This window comes from Aethalodelphis obliquidens, unplaced genomic scaffold (assembly GCF_003676395.1).
Source record: "Aethalodelphis obliquidens isolate GAN/ISIS:26980383/991018 unplaced genomic scaffold, ASM367639v1 scaffold24, whole genome shotgun sequence".
In the NCBI taxonomy this organism is placed as follows: Eukaryota; Metazoa; Chordata; class Mammalia; order Artiodactyla; family Delphinidae; genus Aethalodelphis; species Aethalodelphis obliquidens.
Genome location: NW_020837968.1, coordinates 16,291,626 through 16,318,978, shown reverse-complemented (window position 1 = coordinate 16,318,978; position 27,353 = coordinate 16,291,626). Strand labels below are relative to the sequence as shown.

General features: G+C 39.9%; 1 long non-coding RNA gene across 1 annotated transcript; it reads left to right on the top strand.

The window, feature by feature from the left end:
- Positions 1 to 4,414: 4,414 nt before the first annotated feature.
- On the top strand, positions 4,415 to 24,182 carry LOC113628672 (uncharacterized). The gene is made up of 4 exons (XR_003436176.1): positions 4,415 to 4,571; positions 11,070 to 11,073; positions 21,888 to 21,894; positions 24,171 to 24,182. It is a non-coding gene; the product is annotated as an uncharacterized LOC113628672 (long non-coding RNA).
- Positions 24,183 to 27,353: the final 3,171 nt, after the last annotated feature.

The following is a 27,353-nucleotide window of genomic DNA, read 5'->3' as shown; positions in this document are numbered from 1 at the left end:
AGCAGAGATAGGATGGAAAGGAGAGTGTACCAAGTGAAAAAAAATATCAAGGGCAAAGCCATGGAGACTGGATAAAATTGGACGTATTAGGAGAGCAATAAATAATATAACAAAGAATAATGCACCACTGGGCTTATAAAAGTGAAATTAGTTAACTACTTCCTCCTTGTAGTCCCGTATACAGGCCAGTAATCTTTTTCCAAAAATATTTTGTATTTACTTATATTAGTTTGCTAGCACTGTCGTAATAAAATATCACAGACGGGATGGCTTAAACAACAAAAATTTATTTTCTCATAGTTTTGGAGACTAGAAATCCAAGATCAAGGCGTCAGCAGGTTTGGCTTCTCCCAAAGTCTCTCCTCTTGACTTGCTGATGGCTGCCTTCTTGCTATGTCTTCACATGACCTTTTCTCTGTGTGGGCACCTCCCTGGTGTCACTCCCTCTTCTTATAAGTACACCAGTCATAATGGATTAGGGCCACACATATGACCTCATTTATCCTTAATCACCTCTCTAAAGGCCCTATCTTTAAATACAGTCACGTTTTAAGGCACAGAGGGTTAGGGTTTCATCATAGGAGTCGGGGGCAGGGGGAGGCGGTGGGTTGGGCACAGTTCAGTCCTTAACACTTATTTAATAACCTTCTTCTGCTTAGCCTGAGAAAAGGGGTCTGGTTTTGTTCATCTCTCTACTCCACGTGCCTTAACCCAATGCTGACACATAAATATTTTTTCACCCACTTTTTGTTAATTTAGGGGTAGAGTGCAGATTATATAGGCTGAAGTCAGACGATGGAGAAGAGCTTTAGACGCTAAAGAGAGGTTTAAATAGTTTAGAATAAAGAATGAAGGTCGGAGCTATACAATGAAGCACTCTTCAAGAAAATCACTCTGTCAACAGTAGAGGATTTGTTGTAGGTAAGAGGAAAAGGAGAGTGGAAAGTCAATTAGGAGTCTTTCACTGTGGCCCAGGCAAGGGGGACCGAAGATTTGAATGCTAGGGGCTTTGGGGAAGGAGATGAGGGGAAAACCTGTTTCAAAGCTTGGACGCGACAATCAATTTGAAGCGGGAGGGGAAAAAAGGAGAAAAGTGAAGTTTTTGAGCTTGATGACAGAAAAGCATAGTTCCATTCAAGTCAAGAGGTGGTACTCAAGCTGAATACAGTGAGTTTGAGTTGCAGGTGAGCTACGTGGATGCTACTGTGGGAGAGTTTCAATGCAGGAACTAGAAAGACATGTGCATTTGTTTAGTTCGTTTCCCAACAGAAAGTTGGAAATGTGGGTCTGTTGTCTGAGAAAGAGATAGCAGAGTAAGCTGCATGATGGATACAACTTTCTTTAATTTTTGTTTCTGCAGCTCCTGGTTCAATGTCTGGCCTATATCTAATGCTCAATACATATTTGTTGAATGACTGAAATGGGGATTGAGGAGTGATCTACCTTGCAGGCATTGCAGTCAGACAAATCATTGTTAAAACCAACGGCATGAACGGAGGAAAAAGAAGTAAAGTCTAAGGACATTTAATCTCCCTCACTTGAGTTTGAATTATCACACTGTAAATTATGGGAAACACAATGGGTTATTCTCAAAATCACATAGAGAAAAAGCAATCTCAGTACCTCTACCAAAAGGCATTTTGTAGCCCGGGGGAAAAGGTTAGTAATACGTTATCTTAACAAATAGCAACACCTAGTGACCAGTTCCAAAAACAACATGAGGACTTTTCAATGAGTTTCTTCCTGAGGATTTTTGCAGCACTTTCCCATGTGGGGAAGGAAAGTTACAGTAATTGACCAGCTCTGCTGGTGGTAGTGACAATAATAACTAATATTTGTATGGTACTTAATAATTTGCAAAACACTCTCCTATACGTTATCTCATTTGGTAATTGAGATAGATATTGTTGAATAAAAATTGAGGCTGATGTAGAGAAGAGGATTGGGGTCTGGGCTGCTTGGCATGGCTGAATACCCTCTGCTCTTTGTCACAGAAATGGTGCATGATAAGAAGTGGCAGACAGGAGAAAGGGGATGACTCAGAGCAATCCCTCACCACTATTGGAATAAATAGCTCCATGGAGAGCCAAACAGCTACATACACACACGCACACACACACACACACACACACACACACACACACGCGCGTGCATGCCCACCATGTGCTTGCATACTCACAGGCACACACATACACATATGCACACACACACACACACATACACACATATACATTTTTTTCCCTTTAATCTCAGGTGGAAACTGAATCCAGTTTTTCAAGCCCTCTGTTGATTTCCACTTGAATTCCCCTCAGCAATCTTTCTAAACCTTTTCAACCCTAAAGCCCTGAACTCCAGAGCCAGGCTGCTCTGGGGTTTGAATGTCAATTCCAGCACTTCCTTGTTGCATGAACTTGGTTGCTTAATCTCTCTGTGTCTCAGTTTCACCATCTATACATTGGGAATAATCACAGAACATACCTCGGAGTCTAGCTGTGGGGTTTAAATGAGTTAATGTATCTCAAGCCCTTAAACATGCCTATCTTATAATAAGTGTTAGCTTCTATTTTTTTATCACTAGTTTGTAATTATTTATTTACATTTTCTTGCTCTTCTCCTGGCCTGGTTTCCTCGAGTGTAGAGTTTTGTTTGTCTCTGAAACCCTAACACGTATGGATGTAGTAGGTCAAGGTAAGCAGTTAGTCTCTGGGATTTCAGAGGAGTAGCAGGATATCTGAACAGTTTTGTAGAACATGATGATATTGAAGGAAATCAAAATATATCACCCCAAAATATACCACTTTGCCATGAGGATTATTTTGAACTGAAGGCAGTCAAGAAGAAGAAGATACTGGAAAAATTCCTTGCTTTTCCCCTATTTGACTAAAGGCAGGACATAAATTTTCAAAGGTGTCTCTCCTCCCTCTCTATCAGAAAAGACAAAAGGAAATCATGGGAGGCAACTTTAGACTCAGTCTGGAGATGGCACTAGCGAAATCTACATAACAAACGTTACCGACTATACTTATCTACCATTAGTTTCCTCCCATATATTTACCTTCCCACAATTTCCTTTTTTGGAAGTCTAAAACCATTTTCCTTTGTCCTGTCACTTCTCTACAACTTTATTGTTCTTTGTTAAAGATACCATATAAGCCTGAATTCTAAGCCACCTCTTTGAGTTACTCTTCCCTTAGTTTCTCCCACATATATGTGAGATCTACATGTTGATATTAATAAACTTTTGTTTTTCTCTTGCTAACCTGTGTTTATTACAGAGCCCCAGCCAAGAACCTAAGATAGGTAAAGGAAAAAAGTTTCCTCCCCGACAATACTTAAGGCAGATTATATTAGGCGATCCAGCCAGGCTCTCCAGTCTAGGGTTCTGAGCTGTCCCCAACTTTTGAGTTTGGGCAGTCTTGGGTGGGCTGAAAAGTCAGGAGAAGAAACAGGAAACTGGAAAGGGATCCATTTACTAGAACAAAGAATAAAGAGGGAAACAGGATTCAGGAGTCAGGAATAGGGCAGAAAAACTTGATGTCAGAATTGGAGCAAACCCAACACTGGATTATCCCTGTATCTTTCCTGGACAGATTCAATGGTCTCCTAAGTCTCTCCTGGTGTTAATTCATTCTCGCACAGCCACCATAGTTAGCTTTCTAAAAGTCTGATTATGCCACTTGCTTGCTCAAAAACGTTCAGTAGCTGCTGTGGCTGCCACCGTCTCATCTTCAAACCACCCTTCTATCCTCAGCTTTGTGCTGCTGGGACTGGGACTCTGCAAACAGCTTCTCTGCTCGCCAGATGGCGCCAAGTTAGGCTCCGCCAAGAGAGGGCGCTAGAGGGAGACTGAACCGCTGAAGAAGAAAAGGGATTTCTCCTTTCTGCTTCCTGTTTCTGTCAGTGTCACCACAGCAACCCTTCTTCACCAGCACCGGCAGTTCCCTTGGTTCCTTTCATTCCAGTATCACCACTTGATATCAGTTTGCAGTTTTTTCCAACACGAAGAACCAGCCTCATTGTGACCCCTTTAGAGACACCAGCACCAGCTGGTCACTGCCCCCTTCTCAGATGTCCAGGGCCCAGGACCACAGGGCCCTTCCTCTGAGCTCAGAGACACCAACCCTCAGTGGTCTGAGTTTTAATTCTGCAGGGTCCTCTTCCAAATTTCTAAGTGTGTTTTTGTTGTTGTTTTGTTTTTAATTTTGGTAAAATACACATAACATAGAATTTACCATCTTAACCATTTTTAAGTGTACAGTTCCACAGTGTTAAGAACATTCAAATTATCGGTGCAACCGATCTCCAGAACTCTTTTCACCTTGCAAAAGTAAAATTCTATACCCGTTAAACAATTACTCCCCATATATCCCTCCTCCCAGCCCCTGGCATCCACCATTCTACTTTGTTTCTATGAATTTGACTACTCTTAGGTCCCTGATATAAGTGGAATCATACGGTATTTATTCTTCTGTGACTGGCTTATTGCACTGAGCATAATATCCTTAAGGTTCATGCATGCTGAAGCATGTGTCAGAATTTCCTTTCTTTTTAGGACTGAATAATATTCCATTGTATGGACGTAGCACATGTTGTTTATCCATTCATGCATCGATGGACACTTAGTTTGCTTCCACATTTTGGCTATTGGGAATAGTGCTGCTATGAACATGGGTGTACAAGTATCTCTTTGGGACCTTGCTTTCAATTTCTTTGGGGCATATACCCAGAAGTAGAATTGCTGAATCATATGGTAATTCTCTTTTCAATTATTTAAGGAACAACACACTGTCCCAAACTTCCAAGTTTCAGTAACTCCAAACTCTGCTCCCTTTGTGTTACTTTAGTTCTTTTTTAGTTCCCCAATACCTACTTAATAATTCTTTGTATTAAGTCGTTGCTCTTAAAGGAACTGTTGTGGTTAATTTTTGTTGGAGATTAATTTTGAGGGAGGTAAGCTTTACAACTTAATCTTTAGTTATGGAATATCCAGATTGGCTGGTCACAGTGTCCTGACTGGATTCTGACAGTTATGCCCACCACTACATGGCAAATGAAAGGCAAATTCCTCAGATTTCTCTGCCCTGAGCTACTCTCACTTAAGCCTAGACCAGCTTCCAGCCGTGTTCTCCATTCACGCTACCTTCCTTTCAAATGGGGCTGTTTATCATTTGCCCCAAAAGTCTTCAGGTCACTCACCTTATTTCCTCCTCTTAACATAGTATCAGTAGAATAGATGGCTGGGTACACCTTTTAGGTGTTGGATGCTATGGTGGGCGCTTTCATGCACATCATTTCATTTTTTACTCACAACCACTTTGCATCATCATTTTCCTAGGTTTACTGATAAAGAAATTAAAGCTTAGAGAGGTTAAGTGATTTGCCTAAGTTCGCACAGCTAATTGGTCACAGGGCCAAGATTCCAGCAGCCTCAATGTCTTTTCCAGCCTTATTTACCTGTCAAAATCCTACCTCTTTTTCAATGCTCAGGATAAATTCCACTTAGCCCATTAAGCCTTGGCCAGTCCTCCCCTGTAGATTAGTTTCTTCCTCTTTCTGTTGCCAAGAGCATTGCGTCTGAAACTTCTTTGGAGTTGTTAGCACGTCATTTGGCTTATGTGAAGTTTTCTCTTTACTATATTTTTATCTCCTGAGGGCAGGTACCATGATTTGTTCATCTTTGTAGTTTACCCCCAGCACCAAGCATCGTGCCTGTACTTCGTAGATACCCATAAATGCCTTGAACATCTGGGAAATGCTTAGGGAGCTTTGCCTCACTAGGATTCACTTCTTTGGAAAACGGCTAGTTGGTTAGCCTGTGTCTTAGTCCCTTCAGGCTGCTGCAACAGAATACCATAGACTGGGTGGTTTATAAAGAGTAGAAATCTATTTTTCAAGCTTCTGGAGGCTGGGGAGCCCAAGATCAAACGTGCCAGCAGATTTGGTTTCCGATGAGGGCTTCCTGGTTCATAGGTGGCCATATTTTTGCTGTGTCCTTACGTGGCAGAAGGGTCTAGGGAGCTCTGTGGAGTAGTCTTTATATAAGGGCACTAGTTCGGTTCATGAGGGCTCCACTCTCATGACCTAATCACCTCCCAAAGTTCCCATACCTAATACTATCACCCTAGAGGTTTGGTTTCAACCCTTGAATTTCTGGGCAACGGGTGGGGGATCACAAATATTCCATCTGTGACACCCAGTGACCCAGTGTTTGACTCCTGGGGCCTTGTAGAAGTTCATGTCAGTACAGATACTCTTTTTACAGTGTTGCAAACATGTGCTGCCTGCTAAGCTAACTGGAGGATCTCACATCTGGAATCATCTCCCTCAGCTGGGTGGCCACAGCCCAAGGTTTGGTGGCCTTGAAGTGGGAGGCTTAAGGCAAATAACAGTGTTTGATTCATTGCTTTTCTGTGGTTTCTGTGTTTCTTGGGATTCACTTGACAAGCCAAATGTTCTTACATGTTCTGAGATGCCAAGATATACTGTAATGACCCTGATTTATTTTACCTCCTTATGTGCAGCTATGGAACACTTTGAAGAGATGTGAGCAAGTGCTTACATACTACTTCAGGGGCATCCAGAATAAGGCAGTGATGAATATCAAAGCATCATACTCTGGCCTGTGAAATTTTACCCTTTGTGCACTCACCTGAGAATCCCATACATGCATAAATTGGAAAATAACACGACACTGCCTTGCTTAAAACCCACCAAAGGCTTTCTCCCCTTTGCACTTAGAATAAAATCCAAGCTCCTTCCCATGGGCCATAGACCCTGCATGGTGTGGCCTCTATCTTCATGCCCCAAATCACTGGACACTACTCTGTGTGTTGCTAATATGCATCCCAGTTTTCCCAGGACTGTCCTGGCATAATTGTTAATAACACATACTTTCATGATCAAAAATGTCCCTATTTGGACAAAATTATATAGTCACCTTACCTCCTGCTCCCTAGCTCCAGCCATACTTGTCTTCTTTTCATGTCCTACTGTTTGCCACTTCAGGGCCTCTGCAATGCTGTTCCCTCTGGCTGAAAAGATCTCCCACTCCTCATTTTTCTAGGTAATGATCACAGTGTTGTCAGATTCTTTACACCTTGCTTTCATCAGGTGACGATTCTGATGAAGATGGAGTTAGGGTGTGTTCTAATTTCATTCTTTACATGTAGCAGTCCAGTTTTCCCAGCACCACTTATTGAAGAGACTGTCTTTTCTCCATTGTATATCCTTGCCTCCTTTGTCATAGATTAGTTGACCACAGGTGCATGGGTTTATCTCTGGGCTTTCTATCCTGCTCCATTGATATATATTTCTGTTTTTGTGCTAGTACCATATTGTCCTGATTACTGTAGCTTTGTAGTATAGTCTGAAGTCAGGGAGTCTGATTCCTCCAGCTCCGTTTTTTCCCTCAAGACTGCTTTGGCTATTCAGGGTCTTTTGTGTTTCCATAAAAATTGTGAAATTTTTTGTTCTAGTTCTGTAAAAAATGCCATTGGTAATTTGATAGGGATTGCATTGAATCTGTAGATTGCTTTGGGTAGTATAGTCATTTTCACACTATTGATTCTTCCAATCCAAGAACATGGTATGTCTCTCCATCTGTTTGTGTCATCCTTGATTTCTTTCATCAGTGTCTTATAGTTTTCTGAGTACAGGTCTTTTACCTCCTTAGGTAGGTTTATTTCTAGGTATTTAATTCTTTTTGTTGCAATTGTAAATGGGAGTGTTTCCTTAATTTCTCTTTCAGATTTTTCATCATTAGTGTATAGGAATGCAAGAGATTTCTGTGCATTAATTTTGTATTCTGCAACTTTACCAAATTCATTGATTAGCTCTAATAGTTTTCTGGTGGCATCTTTAGGATTCTCTATGTATAGTATCATGTCATCTGCAAAGAGTGACTGTTTTACTTCTTCTTCTCCAACTTGTACTCCTTTTCTTTTTCTTCTCTGATTGCCATGGCTAGGACTTCTAAAACTATCGTGTATAATACTGGCAAGTGTGGACATCCTTGTTTTGTTCCTGATCTTAGAGGAAATGCTTTCAGTTTTTCACCATTGAGAATGATGTTTGCTGTTGGTTTGTCATATATGGCCTTTAGTATGTTGAGGTAGGTTTCCTATATGCCCACTTTCTGGAGAGTTTTTATCATAAATGGGTGTTGAATTTTGTCAAAAGCTTTTTCTGCATCTATTGAGATGATCATATGGTTTTTATTCTTCAATTTGTTAATATGGTGTATCACATTGATTGATTTTCATATACTGAAGAATCCTTGCATCCCTGGGATAAATCCCACTTGATCATGGTGTATGATCCTTTTAACGTGTTGCTGGATTCTGTTTGCTAGTATTTTGTTGAGGATTTTTACATCTATATTCATCAGTGATATTGGTCTCTAATTTACTTTATTGGTAGTATCTTTGGTTTTGGTATCAGGGTGATGGTGGCCTCATAGAATGAGTTTGGGAGTGTTCCTTCCTCTGCAATTTTTTGGAAGAGTTTGAAAAGGATGGGTGTTAGTTCTTCTCTAAATGTTTGATGGAATTCACCTGTGAAGCCATCTGGTCCTGGACTTTTGTTTGTTGGAAGATTTTTAATCACAGTTTTAATTTCATTACTTGTGATTGGTCTCTTCATATTTTCTATTTCTTCCTGGTTCAGTCTTCAAGGTTATACCTTTCTAATAATTTGTCCATTTCTTCCAGGTTGTCCATTTTACTGGCATAGAGTTTCTTGTAGTAGTCTCTTAGGATGTTTTGTATTTCTGCGGTGTCTGTTGTAACTTCTCCTTTTTCGTTTCTAATTTTATTGATTTGAGTCCTCTCCCTCCTTTTCTTGATGAGTCTGGCTAATGGTTTATCAATTTTGTTTATCTTCTCAAAGAACCAGCTTTTAGTTTTATTGATCTTTGCTATTGTTTTCTTTATTTCTATTTCATTTATTTCAGCTCTGATCTTTATGATTTCTTTCCTTCTGCTAACTTTGGGTTTTGTTTATTCTTCTTTCTCTAGTTCCTTTAGGTGTAAGGTTAGATTGTTTATTTGAGATTTTTCTGGTTTCTTGAGGTAGGCTTGTATTGCTATAAACTTCCCTCTTAGAACTGCTTTTGCTGCATCCCATAGGTTTTGGATCGTCATGTTTTCGTTGTCATTTGTCTGTACGTATTTTTTATTTCCTCTTTGATTTCTTCACTGATCTCTTGGTTATTTAGTGACATATTGTTTAGCCTCCATGTGTTTGTGTTTTTTATGTTTTCTTTCCCTGTAATTGATTACTAATCTCATAGAGTTGTGATCAGAAAAGATGCTTGATATGATTTCAATTTTCTTAAATTTACTGAGGCATGATTTGTGACCCAAGATGTGATCTATCCTGGAGAATGTTCCATGTGCTCTTGAGAAGACAGTGTAATCTGCTGATTTTGGATGGAATGTCTTATAAATATCAATTAAATCTATCTGGTCTATTGCGTCATTTTAAGCTTGTGTTTCCTTATTAATTTTCTGTCTGGATGATCTGTCCATTGGTGTAAGTGAGGTGTTAAATTCCCCCACTATTATTGTGTTACTGTCAATTTCCTCTTTTATAGCTGTTAGCAGTTGCCTTATGTATTGAGGTGCACCTATGTTCGGTGCATATATATTTATAATTGTTATATCTTCTTCTTGGATTGATCCCTTGATCATTACGTAGTGTCTTGCCTTGTCTCTTGTAACATTCTTTATTTTAAAGTCTATTTTATCTGATATGAGTATTGCTACTCCAGCTTTCTTTTGATTTCCATTTGCATGAAATATCATTTTCCATCCGCTCACTTTCAGTCTGTATGTGTCCCTAAGTCTGAAGTGGGTCTCTTGTAAACAGAATATATATGGGTCTTGTTTTTGTATCCATTCAGTGAGCCTGTGTCTTTTGGTTGGAACATTTCATCCATTCACGTTTAAGGTAATTATCGATATGTATTTTCCTATGACCATTTTCTTAATTGTTATGGGTTCCTTTTTGTAGGTCCTTTTCTTCTCTTGTGTTTCCCACTTAGAGAAGTTCCTTCAGCATTTGTTGTAGAGCTGGTTTGGTGGTGCTGAATTCTCTTAGTTTTGCTTGTCTGTAAATCTTTTGATTTCTCTGTCGAATCTGAATGAGATCCTTGCCCGATAGAGAAACCTTGGTTGTACCTACAACCCTTTCATCACTTTGAATATATCGTGCCATTCCCTTCTGGCTTGTAGAGTTTCTGCTGAGAAATCAGGGGTTAAACTTATGGGAGTTCCCTTGTATGTTATTTGTCGTTTTTCCCTTGTTGCTTTTAATAATTTTTCTTTGTCTTTAATTTTTGTCAATTTGATTACTATGTGTCTTGGCGTGTTTTTCCTTAGGTTTATCCTGCCTGGGACTCTCTGTGCTTCCTGGACTTGGGTGGCTATTTCCTTTCCCATATTAGGGAAGTTTTCGACCATAATCGCTTCAAATATTTTCTCAGGTCCTTTCTCGCTCTCTTCTCCTTCTGGGACCCCTATAATGTGAACGTTGTTGCATTTAATGTCGTCACAGAGGTCTCTTCGGCTGTCTTCATTTCTTTTCATTCTTTTTTCTTTATTCTGTTCCGTGGCAGTGAATTCCACCATTCTGTCTTTCAGGTCACTTATCTGTTCTTCTGCCTCAGTTATTCTCCTATTGATTCCTTCTAGTGTATTTCTCATTTCAGTTATTGTATTGTTCATCTCTGTTTGTTCTTTAATTCTTCTAGGTGTTTGTCCTTTAATTTTTCTAGGTCTTTGTTACACATTTCTTGCATCTTCTCTATCTTTGCCTCCATTCTTTTTCCAAGGTCCTGGATCATCTTCACTATCATTATTCTGAATTCTTTTTCTGGAAGGTTTCCTATCTCCACTTCATTTAGTTGTTTTTCTGGGGTTTTATCTTGTTCTTTCATCTGATACATGGCCCTCTCTGCCTTTTCATCTTGTCTATCTTTCTGTGAATGTGGTTTTTGTTCCACAGGCTGCAGGACTGTAGTTCTTCTTGCTTCTGCTGTCTGCCCTCTGGTGGATGAGGCTATCTAAGAGGTTTGTATAATTTTCTTGATGGGAGGGACGGGTGGTGGGTAGAGCTGGGTGTTGCTCTTGTGGGCAGAGCTCAGTAAAACTTTAATCTGCTTGTCTGCTGATGGGTGGGGCTGGGTTCCCTCCCTGTTGGTTGTTTGGCCTGAGGTGACTCAGCACTGGTGCCTACCCAGCTCTTTGGTGGGGCTAATGGCGGACTCTGGGAGGACTCACACCAAGGAGTACTTCCCAGAACTTCTGCTACCAGTGTCCTTGTCCTCACGGTGAGCCACAGCTGCCCCCCACCTCTTCAGGAGACCCTCCAACACTAGCAGGTAGGTCTGGTTCAGTCTCCCCTGGGGTCACTGCTCCTTCCCCTACGTCCTGATGCTCACACTACTTTGTGTGTGTCCTCCAAGAGTCGAGTCTCTGTTTCCCTCAGTCCTGTCGAAGCCCTGCAATCAAATCCCGCTAGCCTTCAAAGTCTGTTTCTCTAGTAATTCCTTCTCCCGTTGCTGGACCCCCAGGTTGGGAAGTCTGACGTGGGGCTGAGAACCTTCCCTCCAGTGGGTGGACTTCTGTGGTATAAGTGTTCTCCAGTTTGTGAGTCACCCACCCAACAGTTACGGGATTTGATTTTGTGATTGCGCCCCTCCTACTGCCTCATTGTGGCTTCTCCTTTGTCTTTGGATGTGGGGTATCTTTTTTGGTGTGTTCCTGTCGATGATTGTTCAGCAGTTAGTTGTGATTCTGGTGTGCTCACAAGAGGGAGTGAGCACACGTCCTTCTACTCCACCATCTTAACCAATCACCCAGGGATCCATGTTTTTTAGCAAGTCTCCTTGGGTGACTGATGCACATTAAGATCTGGAAAGCAACAGTGTCAGCCATTTCTCACCCAGTTTTCTAGGACTACTATTCAGCCTTTTGTGTGTACCAGATTTGCTTCCCTATCTAGAGCATGGCTCTCTGAGGATAAGGATCCCATCATATAATACTTACTATCCATTGAGTACCTAGCATGAAATAGGGTGTGAAGGAATGCATAAACCATGGGGCCTAATTCCTCGATAAGGAGAGTTCAAGCAACATGTAATAAACCCACTTAATAAACATTGCTTGATATGGAGGTTCCTCAGAAAACTAAAAATAGAATTACCATATGATCCATCAATCCCACTCCTGGGCATGTATCCAGACAAAAGTATTATTCAAAAGATACTTGCACCCCTATGTTCATAGCAGCACTATTCATAGTTGCCAAGACACAGCAACATCCTAAATGTTCACTGAGAGATGAATGGATAAAGAAGATGTGGTACACATATAAAATGGAATACTACACAGCCATAAAAAAGAATGAAATAATGCCATTTGCAGCAACATGGATGCAACTAGAGATTGTCATACTAAGTGAAGTAAGTCAGAAAGAGAAGGACAAAAATCATATGATATCACTTATATGTGGAATCTAAAATATGACATGAATGAACTCATCTATGAAACAGAAACAGAATCATGGACATAGAGAACAGACTGGTGGTTGCCAAGAGGGAGGGGGTTGGGGGGAGGGATAGAGTGGGAGGTTGGGGTTAGCAGACGTAAGCTATTATATATAGAATGGATCAACAACAAGGTCCTACTGTATAGCGCAGAGGACTAAGCTCAATATCCTATGATAAACCATAATGGGAAAGAATTTTTTTTTAAAGAATGTATATATATGTATAACTGAGTCACTTTGCTGTGCAGGAGAAATTAACACATTGTACGTCAACTATACTTCAATTGAAGCAATATTAAAACTGAAAAAAAAAAATACTGCTTGAGACTTACTATGGCTGGCCTTGCGATAGCGATGGAGGAGACAGCTCTGCCCACATGGTGCTTACTGATGGGCAGGCACAGACAAATAAATGGGCAATGACAGCTGAGTACCGTGGTTCAGAAAGGAGACGCCAGGAGCTCTGGGAGCATAGAGGAGGAACAGCTTACTCAGACGCAGGAAGCCAGGGGTTCTTGGAGGAGACTGGGGGTGAAATGGGAGAAATCCCCATCTCGGCAGAAGAAACTCGTTGCAGTGGCCTAGATGTCAGAGGGGAGTTCATTTTTTAGGGGCGGATGGAGAGTAGGCGATGGAAGGAGAGGCGACTGGAGAGATAAACAGAAGCCCATTCATGAAGGGCCTTGTATGCCATAGTAGGGGCAGGGAAGGGGGGGTGGGCTTGGCCTCAGCATTAGGTGTAAACATCCCCCAAACACATCAGACCTTTCACCTCGGGGCTTGTTTGGAAAGAAAATCCCACACCTCAAAGCTCCCTGGTTCATCATTGTAAAGTTAGAGGAAGAACATTGCCCTCTCAAGAGGCCTTCCTGACCAGTAACAGCTCCTCCCCATTATGTCACTCACGGTCCTCCCATCCTTTGACTCTGGTAGGGGGTTGGGGTGTTGACTAATAATGTATAGTCCTGGCTATGGGGCTTGGTCCTTGCATGGGGTAAGGAAGCTATGCTGTGGATTTACATGAACTGCTTGTTCTGAGAACTGTCAGGGCTGAGGAATAGAATCTCGGCACAGGATCAAGAATACCAGGTGCCAGGACAACTGGAAAAATTTAGATTGGGCTGTGTACTAGGAGGTATTACTGATTCAGTGTTAAATATTATGCTTATATAGGAGAGTATAATTTTTTTTTAGGAGACAGTTGTTGAAGTGTTTAGGGGTAAATTGTCATGATGTCTGCAACTTAGTATATATTTATATCTTTGTATATGTATGTCTATATATCTATATCTGTATCAAATATATCTAGCTAGCTAGTTATAGGAGAAAGTAAATACATGGCAAAATGTTAACAATTAGCTAACCAAGATAGATGAAGGCTATAGAGATGCTCATTGTGCTATTCTTTCAATTTTTCTGTAGGTTTAATATATTTTGGAATTAAAAGTTGGGAGATGAAGAAAACAAAAACTATTGGGTTTCTGGCTTACCATGCTTCCTCTGAGATTTTGGCAGTTTGAGACCTTCCACTCACTTTACTGATGGCCTATTCATTTCTGCATCTTGGAGCTTCCAGAGGACACAAGGTCTTGAAAATCTGTTTTGAAGTTATAGAAGTACCATTCTTCTAATCAAAAGACACATACCAAAAGGTTAGGAAATTGTTCTGCCCACTCTGCAAGATTCTGTTGCTTTCCTGTGTTGGAAAATGATTTATACAAACAAGCTGGTCAGCAGTATATTTGAAAATACCACACGCAGGAATCGTATCATGCTTTATGTTTTACGTTTCTTGGGATTTTGGTTTTCAACTACCCATTGAATTCTCATTTTAGGCACTCGTGATGTATGCTGCCTTAAATAATTCATAACACAATTCTGTCATCTGTTACAACCATATTCCTCACTCCAGAGATTTACAAAATGTGTTTTCGGATAATTGCATGTGGGCTTAAGAAATACAGCAAGGGTTCTTTTGAGAGAAGAGGAAGAAGGTGGTTTATAACTAGTGATGTAATAAATGACATAAGGATGGGTGTACTTAGTGAAGAAAAGCTATATGCTTGAACAAACAGTTTACTCTGAGCTTCAACAACTGGCACGTGATATGCACCATTCAGGAAAGTGATTATTTAGGGAAACTCAGTTGGATCAGAAATCTTTCAGTCTACTTATTCTTTACCATCTATTTGTTCTGAGAGTATCTTTGAAAATATCCCTAAAGAAATATACCAGATAATCCCTCCTTTCAACAAGATTTTATTACACACAATTCACTCTGTTTTTTATTGAAGTATAATTGATTTACAATATTATATTCGTTTCAGATGTATAAAATCTTGATTCAAAATTTTTATAGATTATACTCCACTTAAAGTTATTATAAAATATTGGCTATATTCCCTATGCTGTACAATATATTCTTGTAACTTATTTATTTTATACATAGTAGTTTGTACCTCTTAATCTCAACCCCTATTTTGCCCCTCCCCCCTTCCCCTACACACTGGTAACCACTAGTTTTTTTCTCTATGTCTGTGAGTCTGTTTCTGTTTTGTTATATACATTCCGTTTTTAAGTTTTTAGATTCCACATATAAGTAATAACATACAGTATTTGTCTTTCTTTGTCTGACTTATTTCACTAAGCATGGTACCCTCCAGGTCCATCCATGTTGTTGCAAATAGCAAAATTTCATTTTTTATGACTGAATAGTATTGCATTATATGTATATACCACATCTTCTTTATCCATTCATGTGTTGATGGACACTTAGGTTGGCTTCCATATCTTGGCTATCATAAATAATGCTGCTATGAACATTAGGGTGCATGTGTCTTTACAAATTAGGGTTTTCCCTTTCTTTGGATATATACCCAGGAGTGGACATGCTGGATGATATGGTAGTTCTATTTTTAGTTTTTTGAGGAACATTCATACTGTTTTCCATAGTGGCTGCACCAATTTACATTCCCACCAACAGTGTATAAGTGTTCTCTTTTCTCTACATCTTCACCAATATTTGTTATTTGTGGTATTTTTGATGATAGCCATTCTGACAGGTGTGACATGATATCTCATTGTGGTTTTGATTTATATTTCTCTGATGTTTAGTGATGTTGAACATTTTTTCATGTACCTGTTGGCCATCTGTAGGTCTTCTTTGGAAAAATATCTATTCAGGTCTTCTGCCCATTTTTAAATTGGGTTGTTTGTTTTTTGGATGTTGAGTTGTATGTGTTGTTTATATTTTTTAGATATTAACCACTTATTGGTCATATCATATGCAAATACTTTGTCCCATTCAGTAGGCTGTCTTTTCATTTTGTCAGTGGTTTCCTTTCCTGTGCAAAAGCTTTTCAGTTTAATTAGGCCTCAATTGTTTATTTTTGCTTTTGTTTCCTTTGCTTTGGGAGACAGATTCAAAAAAAAATATTGTTATGATTTATGTCAAAGGGTGTTTGCCATGGATTTTCTTCTAGGAGTTTTATGGTTTCTGGTCTTACACTTAGGTCTTTAATCCATTTTGTTTATTTTTGTGTATAGTATGAGAAAATATTCTAATTTCATTCTTTTACATGTAGCTGTCCAGTTTGTCCCAGCACCAATTATTGAAGAGACTATCTTTTCCCCATTGTATATTCTTGCCTCCTTTGTTGTAGCTTATTGACCGTAAGTGCATTGGTTTATTTCTAGGCTCTCTATTCTCTTCCATTGATCTATATGTCTGTTTTTGTGCTGGTACCATATTGTTTTGATGACTGTTGCTTTGTAGTATAGTCTGAAGTCAGGGAGCATGACTCCTCCAGTTTTGTTCTTCTTTCTCAATATTGTTTTGGCTATTCAGGGTGTTTTGTGTTTCCATACAAATTTTAGAATTATTTGTTCTAGTTCTGTGAAAAATGCCATTGGAATTTTGATAGGAGTTGCACTGAATCTGTAGATTGCCTTGGATAGAATGGTCATTTTAACAATATTAATTCTTCCAAGAACACAGTATATCTTTCCAACTACTTTTGTCATCTTCAATTTCATTCATCAATGTCTTGTAGCTTTCTGAGTACAGGTCTTTTACCTCCTTAGAGTTATCCCTAGGTATTTTATTCTTTTTGATGCAATGGTAAATGGGATTGTCTTCTTAATTTCTCTTTTGTTAGTTCATTGTTAGTATAGAAATTCAACAGATTTCTGTATAGTAATATTTTACCCTGCAACTTTACCAAATTCATTGATGAGCTCTAGTAGTTTTTCTGTGGTGTCTTTAGGATTTTCTGTGTAGAGTAACATGTCATCTGCAAACAGTGACAGTTTAACGTCTTCCTTTCCAATTTGGATTTCTTTTATTTCTTTTTCTTGTCTGATTGCTGTGGCTAGGACTTCCAAAAATGTTGAATAAAAGTTGTAAGAATGGGCATCCTTTTCTCATTCCTAATCTTAGAGGAAATGCTTTCAGCTTTTCACCATTAAGTATGATCTTAGCTGTGGGTTTATCATACATAGCATTTATATTGTTGAGTTATGTTCCCTCTATACCCACTTTGAGTTTTTTTTTTTTATCATAAGTGGATGTCAAATTTTGTCAAAAACTTTTTCTGAATCTCTTGAGATGTTCATATAATTTTTGTTCTTCAAATTGTTAATGTGGTGTATCACACTGATTGATTTGCTGATATTGAACCATCACTGCATCCCTGGAATAAATCCCACTTGATCATGGTGCATGATCCTTTTAACTTATTGTTGAATTCAGTTTGCTAATATTTTGTTGAGGATTTTACATCTATATTCATCAGTGACACTGGCCTGTAATTTTCTTTTTGTGTGATATCTTTGTCTGGTTTTGGTATCAGGGTGATGCTGGCCTCATAAAATAAATTCAGAAGTGTTCCTTCCTCTGAAATGTTTTGGAATAGTTTGAGAATGATAGGTGTTAACTCTTCTCTAAATGTTTGGTAGAATTCACCTGTGAAGCCATCTGGTCCTGGACTTTTGTTTGCTGGGAGTTTTAAAATTACTGATTAAATTTCATTACTGGTAATTGGTCTGTTCATATTTTCTATTTCTTCCTGGCTCAGTCTTGGAAGAGTATAACTTCCTAGGAATTTTTCCATTTCTTCTAGGTTGTCCATTTTATTGGTGTATAATTGTTGGTAGTAATCTCTTATGATCCTTTGTATTTCTATGGTGTTAGTTATAATTTTGCCTTCATTTCTGATTTTATTGATTTGGGCTCTCTTTTTTCGACAAGTTTGGCTAAATAAATGAGTTTATATATCTTTTCAAAGAATCTTGGTTTTGTTGATCTTTTCTATTGTTTCTTTAGCCTCTGTTTCATTTATTTCTGCTCTGATCTTTATGATTTCTTTCCTTCTAAGTTTGGGTTATGTTTGTTCTTCTTTTTCTAGTTCCATTAGGTGTAAAGTTACGTTGTGTAATTGAGATTTTTCTTATTTCCTGAGGTAGGCTTGTATCTCTATAAACTTCCTTCTTAGAATGGCTTTTGCTACATCCCGTAAGTTTTGGATCGTTGTGTTTTTGTTTTCATTTGTCTCCAGGTATTTTTTAATTTCTTCTTTGATTTCTTCCAGAGATCCATTGGTTGTTTTGTAGCATACTGTTTAGCCTCCCCATGTTTGTGCTTTTTGCTGTTCTTTTCTTGTAGTTGATTTTTATTCTTACACAAAATTCACTCTTGATTTGTCCACTGGATGGAAACCATTGTACATTTCAGAGCAATGAACTAGATCAGTGTTCTTCAAACTTTTTAAGCTTGACCCACAGAAAGAAACACATCTTTCACTGAGATCCAGTATATACACATATCTATAAAACTAAAACAAAAATTTCATGAGACTACCTATCTTTATTACCTGCTCTCTGATATTTTCTTTTTTACTCCACTTCATTTCTTTTTAAAAAATTGATGTTTAAGACTCATTTAATCAATTTCACAGTTTATTGAGTCCTGACCCTGATACTGAGGAACTCTGAAATAGATAACTACCTTTTCAGATGCATCTTTCTCATGGAGAAATAAAACACTGAAATGGTAAGGAATAGAACACTTGTACATTGTTTGCTCCACAGACTTTTGGAAAATGGATTATAGTGTGATAGTGTGATAATTCAACAGTGAAAACTCCTAGCGCTGTGCATTCTGCCTGCACATAGTAGGCTCTTAACAAAAGCCAGCTTATCAATCAGTGTCTGCAGTGACAGCATTTCCTTCATTATGCTCAAAGCCCAGAATCCTGAGAGTCTGCTTTTCCTTCAGATTGTGTCTCTTAGTCTCTCCTCTGAGTTATCATTTTTATACCATAGGTGGCAGTTTTGTTCTAGTTTTATTTTTTTCTCTTCATGCATCAAGAATCATAGAACTAAGATTTAAAATATAAAAAAAAGATACGTTGGCTTATAAACCAAGAGACAAAGTTTTCTCTTGCTTTGATCATGCAATAGGAAATGCCAAGTTAGTCACGATATTCTATGAATTTTGGGAGTCACTTATTCTGCTGTTTCTTGGAAGTAGCTCACCTTTCTTTAAATCCACTTTTTTTTCATCCTTTTACACACTACATTATTATTCACTCTCTAATGTATAACCGCCCAGTCAAAGATTTTCATCTTGTTTCTGCTATGGCCCATGGAAGGTTTTTTCCCCATCAGTTCTGGAACACATGTCCAGATGTTCACCTCAGGAATCAGTCTGTGGCAGCTTCCAGTGAAATGGTGTGTAATATTTTTGTAGCTTGAGTTCCTAGGCAAAGACAAACATTATAACACACTTCTTAAGTGGACTGGGGTGAGAGGTATGGAGTCACACTAACCATTGGAAATGGGTTTCACAGGTAGATCTGTATGTTGTTTTTTCCTTTTGAGTAATGTGGACCATTTTCAGTTTCTCCCTGCAGAAATACCAACTCAGAGCAATATTTTTTTCAGCCGTTTTGGGAACTAAGAAAGACAGTATTTGAAGAAAGCTCTCAACTCTACATAATAGTTAAAGTCAGCTCACTAGATGTCACTACTGGATAATTTCCGAGTGGTTATATTTCAAAAATATGTGGCAAAAAGGAAAAAAAATAGCTCCTGATGATAAAGAATTGATTTATGGTAGGACATTCAGGGAAGCTGTCAAAACTTTCATTCTATCTTTAAACAAGGTAGAAAATAGTCTCCACCTACTTTTCACCTCCAACCTTTCTTTGAATTAAATTCTTTCATACACCTGCTATTTGCATAGGTCTTGTGCTAGAGGTTATGGATGCTATAAGCATGAACAGAGCAGGATAACTTTCCAGAGCCTGAGTGGGAGGGAAAGGGACAGAAAGCAGACATCAACATAGCTATATAAGTAATGTCTGTGTGTTTGCATTTTAAAGTGATAGAGGAGAAAGGAGGAGGGGTGAAGGAACAGTGGATGGGGAAAGAGAAATGAAAACAAGAAGGGGAAATTGAAGAATTTACTTCCACTTAGAAGTCAGGGAATATAAATAAGCCACCAAAAACCTAGAGCTGGTTAACCTTCTCACACAAGTTCTCCTCTTTTCATCTCCAGCCTTAAGCACTGCCTTTCACATGGAATTAGGCATCCTGAGCTGAAAGAGATACCACAACATCATCACGTTTCACCTCCTTTGACTTGCTTGTTCCCATGCTCCTGGCGGGAACCATCACACCATCACCTCCATCACTCTGTCTAGTTATTTTCTCAGCGTGGTAACTACTAAGCAAGGAAGGGCCCCAGAGGAGGCTTAAGAAAGCCATTGTGATGGATGCTTTCTATTTGGGGACCCCTTTGGTGGACAGAGAATTTCATTCCTTGTGGTGGAAGGAACCTGGGGTTCCTATAAAACTTATCCGGGGAGCTTTTAAAGACACAGATATCTGGGTCCCCACTCCAGACCTCTTGAAATCAGAATTCCAAGGGTGTGCCCCTGATATATGGATTTTTTTTAAACTCCCACAGGGGATTCTCCTGTGCGGTAGGAATATGCTCCTAGGATTAAGAACCACTGCCTCACAGGAGTCCAGGGGCTCGACCCTATACCAGGACTCTAGGGAGATGCACGGTTTCTAGAAGAGAGTGCCAAACAGCTGTCACTCCCACTCTTTGAGAACATCATGTATCCTTTCCACCTCCCAAATTTTATTATGAAATACAGTCAAGTTGAAAGAATATTATAAGTGAATACCCTGATATCCACTGGCTAGATTGTACCATTAATATTTTACTAGACTTGCTTTATTTCTATCCACCTATTCACTCCTCTATCGATCCATTAATCCATCTTACTTCTGATGCATTTGAAAGTAAAGTGCAGACATCAGCACACTTCCCTCTAAATACTTCAGCATGCAGATCATTACCTCGAGTTCAATATTGGTTTATTCCATCTACGGTAATACAAATCTTAATTATGTATTGTGTAATCCAATGACTCCACCTGTGTACATGATCTAACCCACTATCAAGGTACAGAACATTACCATGACACCCCCGCTCCGGGTTCCTCATGCCCCTTCCCAATCAATCCCCTCTCCTACTTCCCAGAGGCAACCACCATTCTAATTTTTTTCCACCATAGATCAGTTTTTCCGGTTCTAGATTTTTATAATAATGGAATCACATAGTATGTGATTTTTGTAATAAAATTATTTAAAAATAAATAAAAATTATAAAAAACAAATAAAAATAATAAAAAATTATTATATAAAAATATTTTATATAGTAATATTATAAAATAAATTTTATAATAATGGAATCACATAGTATGTACTCTTTGTTTAAGGCTTGCTGCACTCAGCACAATATTTTTGAGATTTAATTTTGTTGTGTATATCAGCAGTTCATCCCTTTTGATCGCTGGGTTGTATTCCATTTTATGAATATCCCAGTTTGATTTTCCATTTTTCTATTGTTGTAACATTATGTATTCTTGAATAAGTAAATATTAATATTTGTATCAGACTGTGTTTAGGAGGGAGATTGCTACCCTATCCTGGGGTCTTTCTTGTAAATATACCATGTATGGTTACCTTCCACCAGAATTTTGTCTTAGAGTATTGATGGGGAGTGATATGTGGAACACAAAATCTAGAGGCAATTGAAAGTATGGAGGAGATGAAATACTTTCAATAGTCCTTTGAGTTTGTTTTTAAAGAAAATTTCTCTTCCCTGTGCATCCTATTCTAATGATTCTATCATTGCTGTAACCACATTTTATTATAATTAACTTTTTATGTATTTGCCTCTCCAATTAAGTAGAAGCTCCTTGAAGGCAGAGACTGTCTCTTTGGTGTCCCCAGCACACAGCCCAGAATCTGACACATAGTAGGTATTTAGTAAATGTTTCATGAATGAATAAATGAGTGAAAAAAAGCATTCACTGAATGACTCCTTGCCCAAGCTTTAGCCTCAATACTTCTCTACATAATATATGTAATATTTTTCTTATATCTGCTTATCTGTAGCTGTGGAATATTTCAAGTGTTGTTTCAATCATGCATGCTTTTATTTCTAACCATACTCTAAAAACTAAAGGCAAGGGCAGGGATGTGTCTTCCGTATCCTTCAACAAAGAGATGGGATGGAACTCTGAAAAACAGAGTTGATATTACCTAAATGCTGGTTGAATGAAAGATCATATTTTTTTGTTTGTTTCTTAAAGATCATATTTGGAATGATAAGCTCTAAGTCCCAGAAGATGCTGAGATCACAGAATCCCACTTCCTAATTCTTCAAAAAGACCAGGAGCATCCAGAGGACAGGGAGTGTCTTTTGTATTGTTGTATGTCCAGGACCCACTACATGGCCTGTCAGTAGTTTCCACTCAATAAATATTCAGTAGAAGGAAAGAAGGAAGGACAGGCGGATGGGAGGTGGGGGCCAGGAAGCAGGTAACTGAAGCTAGTTGTAAAATGATTTTGCCAAAACTTGCATCAGAACCCAGGTCCCTTCTTTCCTAGACCAGCCCTGTTTCCACTAGTTGGTTCATGTTTTAAACGTTACTAGTGTTGTCAAAAATGCCATCTACTTTCCTGTTACCGATGGCAATTTAACTATGCGCGCAGTTGCTTTGCTTCACGGCAGCTGTCTCCTCCACGGACCTGAAATGCCAGTGTCCCAGCTGTCTTGATTGAGAGCCCTGGTTGCAAGAAAACAAGACAAAATGCTTTGCTGCCTTAATTCTAGTGGGAATTTAATTTAATTAGCATCTGATTTACACAGCGCACTTCTGACAGCTGTGTTTGTGGAGTATCCGTGGAAGCGAGAAATTACCATCCATTGAAATCATCATCAAAGCTTATTTATCTTCCTACTGCATCTTTCCAGCCTTCAGCTTTGGGGACTTCTGTGTGTTTATCGCACACTTTTACAGTAAATAATACTCTAGTAAGCGCGCGAGGATTTGCAGCGTGTTGAGTATAGGCTTGTTTCAGAGCCTTAATAGGATGAATCTGAAAATAAGGCTTTGGAGGTTTGATCAAAGGACAGGTGTTTTTTTAATGTTGCGTTCTAAGGATCTCAAAGGAGAGAATCTTACCACCTGTGCCAAAGGAGCAATCACAGCGCGGTATTCGGGGCTTGCGCAGTGCGCTCTGCTCATAGCTGCTTGGGAAGGACGTGGGAGATCGTTGATGGGCTGCCCGCTGGAGCCTCCCCTCAAGCACCTGGAGCTGTCCTGTGGGGAACAAAGGGACTGGTTGCAGGATCTTACCCCTGCTTATATTTCCACGGTGCCTGGTACACAATAAATAGTTGTTGAATGAGCGAGCAAATGAATGGGATCAGGTATAATGGAACTGGAGGCAGAGCTTTAAAAAAAGCTTTGAAAAATGATTAGCATGAGTTTACAAATCACTTTAATACCGGCAGGGGACTTATTAGATAAAGGAGGTTCTAACCACATATGGAGAAGGGAGAGTGCATGGCTAAATAAGGGCTCAGGGGAAGTTTCAAAGAAGAGGCGGCGATAGAACTGTCTTGAATCATACTAATATTTTATGGGAGACAAATGTTTTGATAACAAGAGAAGAGAGGTGGGAATCCCAAGAGAGAAAATTATATTAACAGAGTCGAAAAGGCATGAAATAAGATGTTTTTAAGGAGGAGTGAACTTGGCTCGTAGAGATAGGAAATGTAGGGTAATTTAGGGCTAGAGCATGAATGACCTTGAAGAATTTCAAATTTTATTCTGTAACAACTGTGGGACCTTTGAAGATTTCTGAGAAGGTGAGTAACCTGATTAGATTCATGGTTTAGAAGAAAGATCTCTGGCTTCGTGGTAAAGAATAGACAAGCAGAGAGAAGGAGATTTTTCATGCCCTCATAAGTTAGAGAGATTTTCAGTGTTTCTACCAGTGAAGCAATAATCAAGAAACAGGTCCATGAGTAAAGCCTGGGGCCATGGTTACTGACTGGGAAATGAGTTTCAGAGATAACACCAAGGATGAATTATCAGGATTTAGCAATGGATAGACTGACAGCTGAGAGTCAAGGTTGCCTGTTAAGTACTGAAGTTTCCAGCTGGGCTGACAGTGAGAATGGTGTTGCCATTAGAAAGAGAAAAAAGTCTAAAGAAGATACTGGTAAATATGAAACATGTTTCCCACTTTAGCATGTCATTAATGTACCTGACACAGGCCCATTTTCTTCATACCATTCCAGCTTGATACAATAAGACAAAGTGAGAGAGTGGCATGGACATATACACACTACCAAATGTAAAATAAATAGCTAGTGGGAAGCAGCCGCATAGCACAGGGAGATCAGCTGGTGCTTTGTGACCATCTAGAGGGGTGGGATAGGGAGGGTGGGAGGGAGACGCAAGAGGGAGGAGATATGGGGATCTATGTATACATACAGCTGATTCACTTTGTTATACAACAGAAACTAACAGAACATTGTATAGCCATTATACTCCAGTGAAGATGTTAAAAAAAAAAGAATATTAGAATTAAAAGACACTTTACAGATTATCTAGTTTAGTGTTTCTCAAAGTAAGTTCCTCAGATTGCTACTGATTGAAAGGCTCCATGCACATGTGATTTTATAAGCAAATACCTTGGGAAATATTGTATACTATATCTGCCTTTTGGAGCTTCACAATGCACAGTAACATATTAAACACCTTGACAAGGCACCTTCTGCAGGAGAGAACTTTCTTTCATTTTCTTAAATTAAGTTTCTCAGACCTTTCTTAAATATAAAATTTATTAATATTCAGAAGAACGTTCTTTTCCCCCAAACCTAACTTAGTCCAAACTCCTCACTTCATAGATTAGAAAACCAGGCCCAGAGATGTTAGGGAAGCATTGACTGAAACCGCCCACCTCGGCCAGGCCCAATGATGATCACTCACATGAGTTGTCTCGCAACAAGAGGTCCCCATAAGGAACACAGTGCTGCCGCTGAAAACTAACGGGGAGAATTAGGGAGGGGCCAAAAGGAGGGAGGAGACGCCAGCCCATAATATGTCCTAGCAACCTCCCAGAATCCTCGCTGGAATCCATCTTGGCTGAGAGATGCGCCTTGGCTGAGAGATGCGTGCGCAACCAGGAAGAACCCTGAGTCAGACCAAATATGGGTTTCTAATTCATATGCAGGTGATTTGTGTATCTTTCCTAAACTAGAATCAGCCAGAGGGTTTAAGACTCCATATGTCGGGTGGCGCAGTGGTTGAGAGTCCGCCTGCCGATGCAGGGGACGCGGGTTCGTGCCCCGGTCCAGGAAAATCCCACATGCCACGGAGCGGCTGGGCCCGTGAGCCATGGCCGCTGAGCCCGCGCGTCCGGAGCCTGTGCTCCGCAACGGGAGAGGCCACAACAGTGAGGGCCCCGCGTACCGCAAAAAAAAAAAAAAAAAAAAAGACTCCATATGTCTAATCCTGCCCTCTTCTCTCAGATCTCCTCCCACCTCAGGCAGGAGGCTCCTTCACACCCCCAAGGAGTGGTGTGATTCTGCATGCAACTCCAGCATATGGGTTTTTTTCCCCACACTAAGCAATTCTCTGACACCAGCTGGTTGTCCTACAATTCAACTCACTTCTGACACTGTCCACCTGGAGATGGCGTCAGATCCCACAGCTTAAGGGCTTTAGTCCTACAAGATTGCCCACCCAGTTTCTGCTGCTTGTTCTCTGTGCTTCTAACTGGCTATAGGTGGGAGGTTCCAATGACCCCCTTCTTGGGTTCCATTAATTTGCTAGAGCGGCTCACAGAACCCAGAGAAACATGTTTACTTACCAGATTACGGGTTTATTATAAAAGTCTGTAACTCAGGAACAGCCAGATGGACGAGATGCACAGGTTAAGCTATGGGGAAGGGCGTGTAGCTTGCATGCTCTCTGAGCTTGTCACTCTCCCCGTATCTCCACGTGTTCACAATGGCGCAGCCCTCTGAACCCTGTAGTTCAGGAGGTTTTAGGGAGGCTGCAGTACATAGGCAAGATTGATTAAATCATTGGGCATTGGTGGTTGAACTGTCCCCCCCCTGGGAGTCCCAGGTGCGGCATGGAAGCAAAGGGTATGTGGTGGGGCTGAAAGTTCCAATCCTCTAATCACGTGACTGGTCCTTCTGGTAACCAGGCCCCATACTTAGGTGGGTCCAAAAGCCACCTTGTTAATATAACACAAGGCGCCTTTATCCCTCTCATCACAGGAAATTCCAAGGGTTTTAGGATCTCTGTGCCAGAAATGGGGACAAAGACAAAATATATATTTCTTATTATAAATTGCAATATCACAGGGGGTGGAGAGCTTAACTTCCCTTTCTACCTTCCCTTCCTATCTTTCTAGGGAAAGATAAAAGTTGCTAAGTGCTTGGGAACCAGTTGAGAGGAAACCTCTCCATTTTACTCTGACTCAGAATGGAGTTCCTAATCCATCCTTTTGTGAAACCATGACTGTTCCTTTCAAAGTTAAGAATATCCCCTCATCCATCTCCTTGGGCTCATTGCTCTCTGGACAAATCCTCTTTCATTGTTGTTACTGTCTCCCTCCTTCACATGGAGTCTGATCCCAGCAGGCAAGGACCTGCACATTGACAGCTCTCTGAGAGCAGCTCCTGGGAGCACATTCTTGGCCAGGTCCCTCAGCTTAGCTGCCCTTGGTATAGAATTGTACCATCTATCTCAACAAGATCCCACTTTCCTGAGGGCAGCAACTGGGGTCATATTTCTGTTTTCCACACAATGACACATCTCAGTAGATAGCAGCTAAATTGAACCATCCATGGCTGCATATAAATGTGTGTGTCTGGAGGTGTTAAGTATACAATATTCCCTTTTCCATAGAGTCATAACTCTAGCAGGAACTAAAGCAGAGGAGAGCATAGGAATAACCTTTAGTATACATTCTCACTGTACAGTTTTCTGCTTCTGGGTATTATCCCACAGGGGTTGAGGGGACCAAAGGGAATAAGGTAACACTGATGGAAGCTTATGAATAGAACTTTGAACGGTGCTTTTGTTAGGGAAGCGTTGACTGAAACCACCCTCCTTGGCCAGGCACAACGATAACCACTCACATGAGTTGTCTCGCAGCAAGAGGTCCCCATAAGGAACACGGTGCTGCCACCGAAAACTAATCAGGAGAATTTGGGAGGGGCCGAAAGGAGGGAGGAGATGCCAGTCTATAATATGTCCTACCAACCTCCCAGAATCCTTTTCACTGGAATCCATCTTGGCTGAGAGATGCGAGCACCACCAGGAAGGACCCTGAGTCAGACTGAATATGGGCCAAGCAAGATGATTGGCCAGAGACAACCCAGAAACTAACCCCATTACCATAAAACCTGAGAC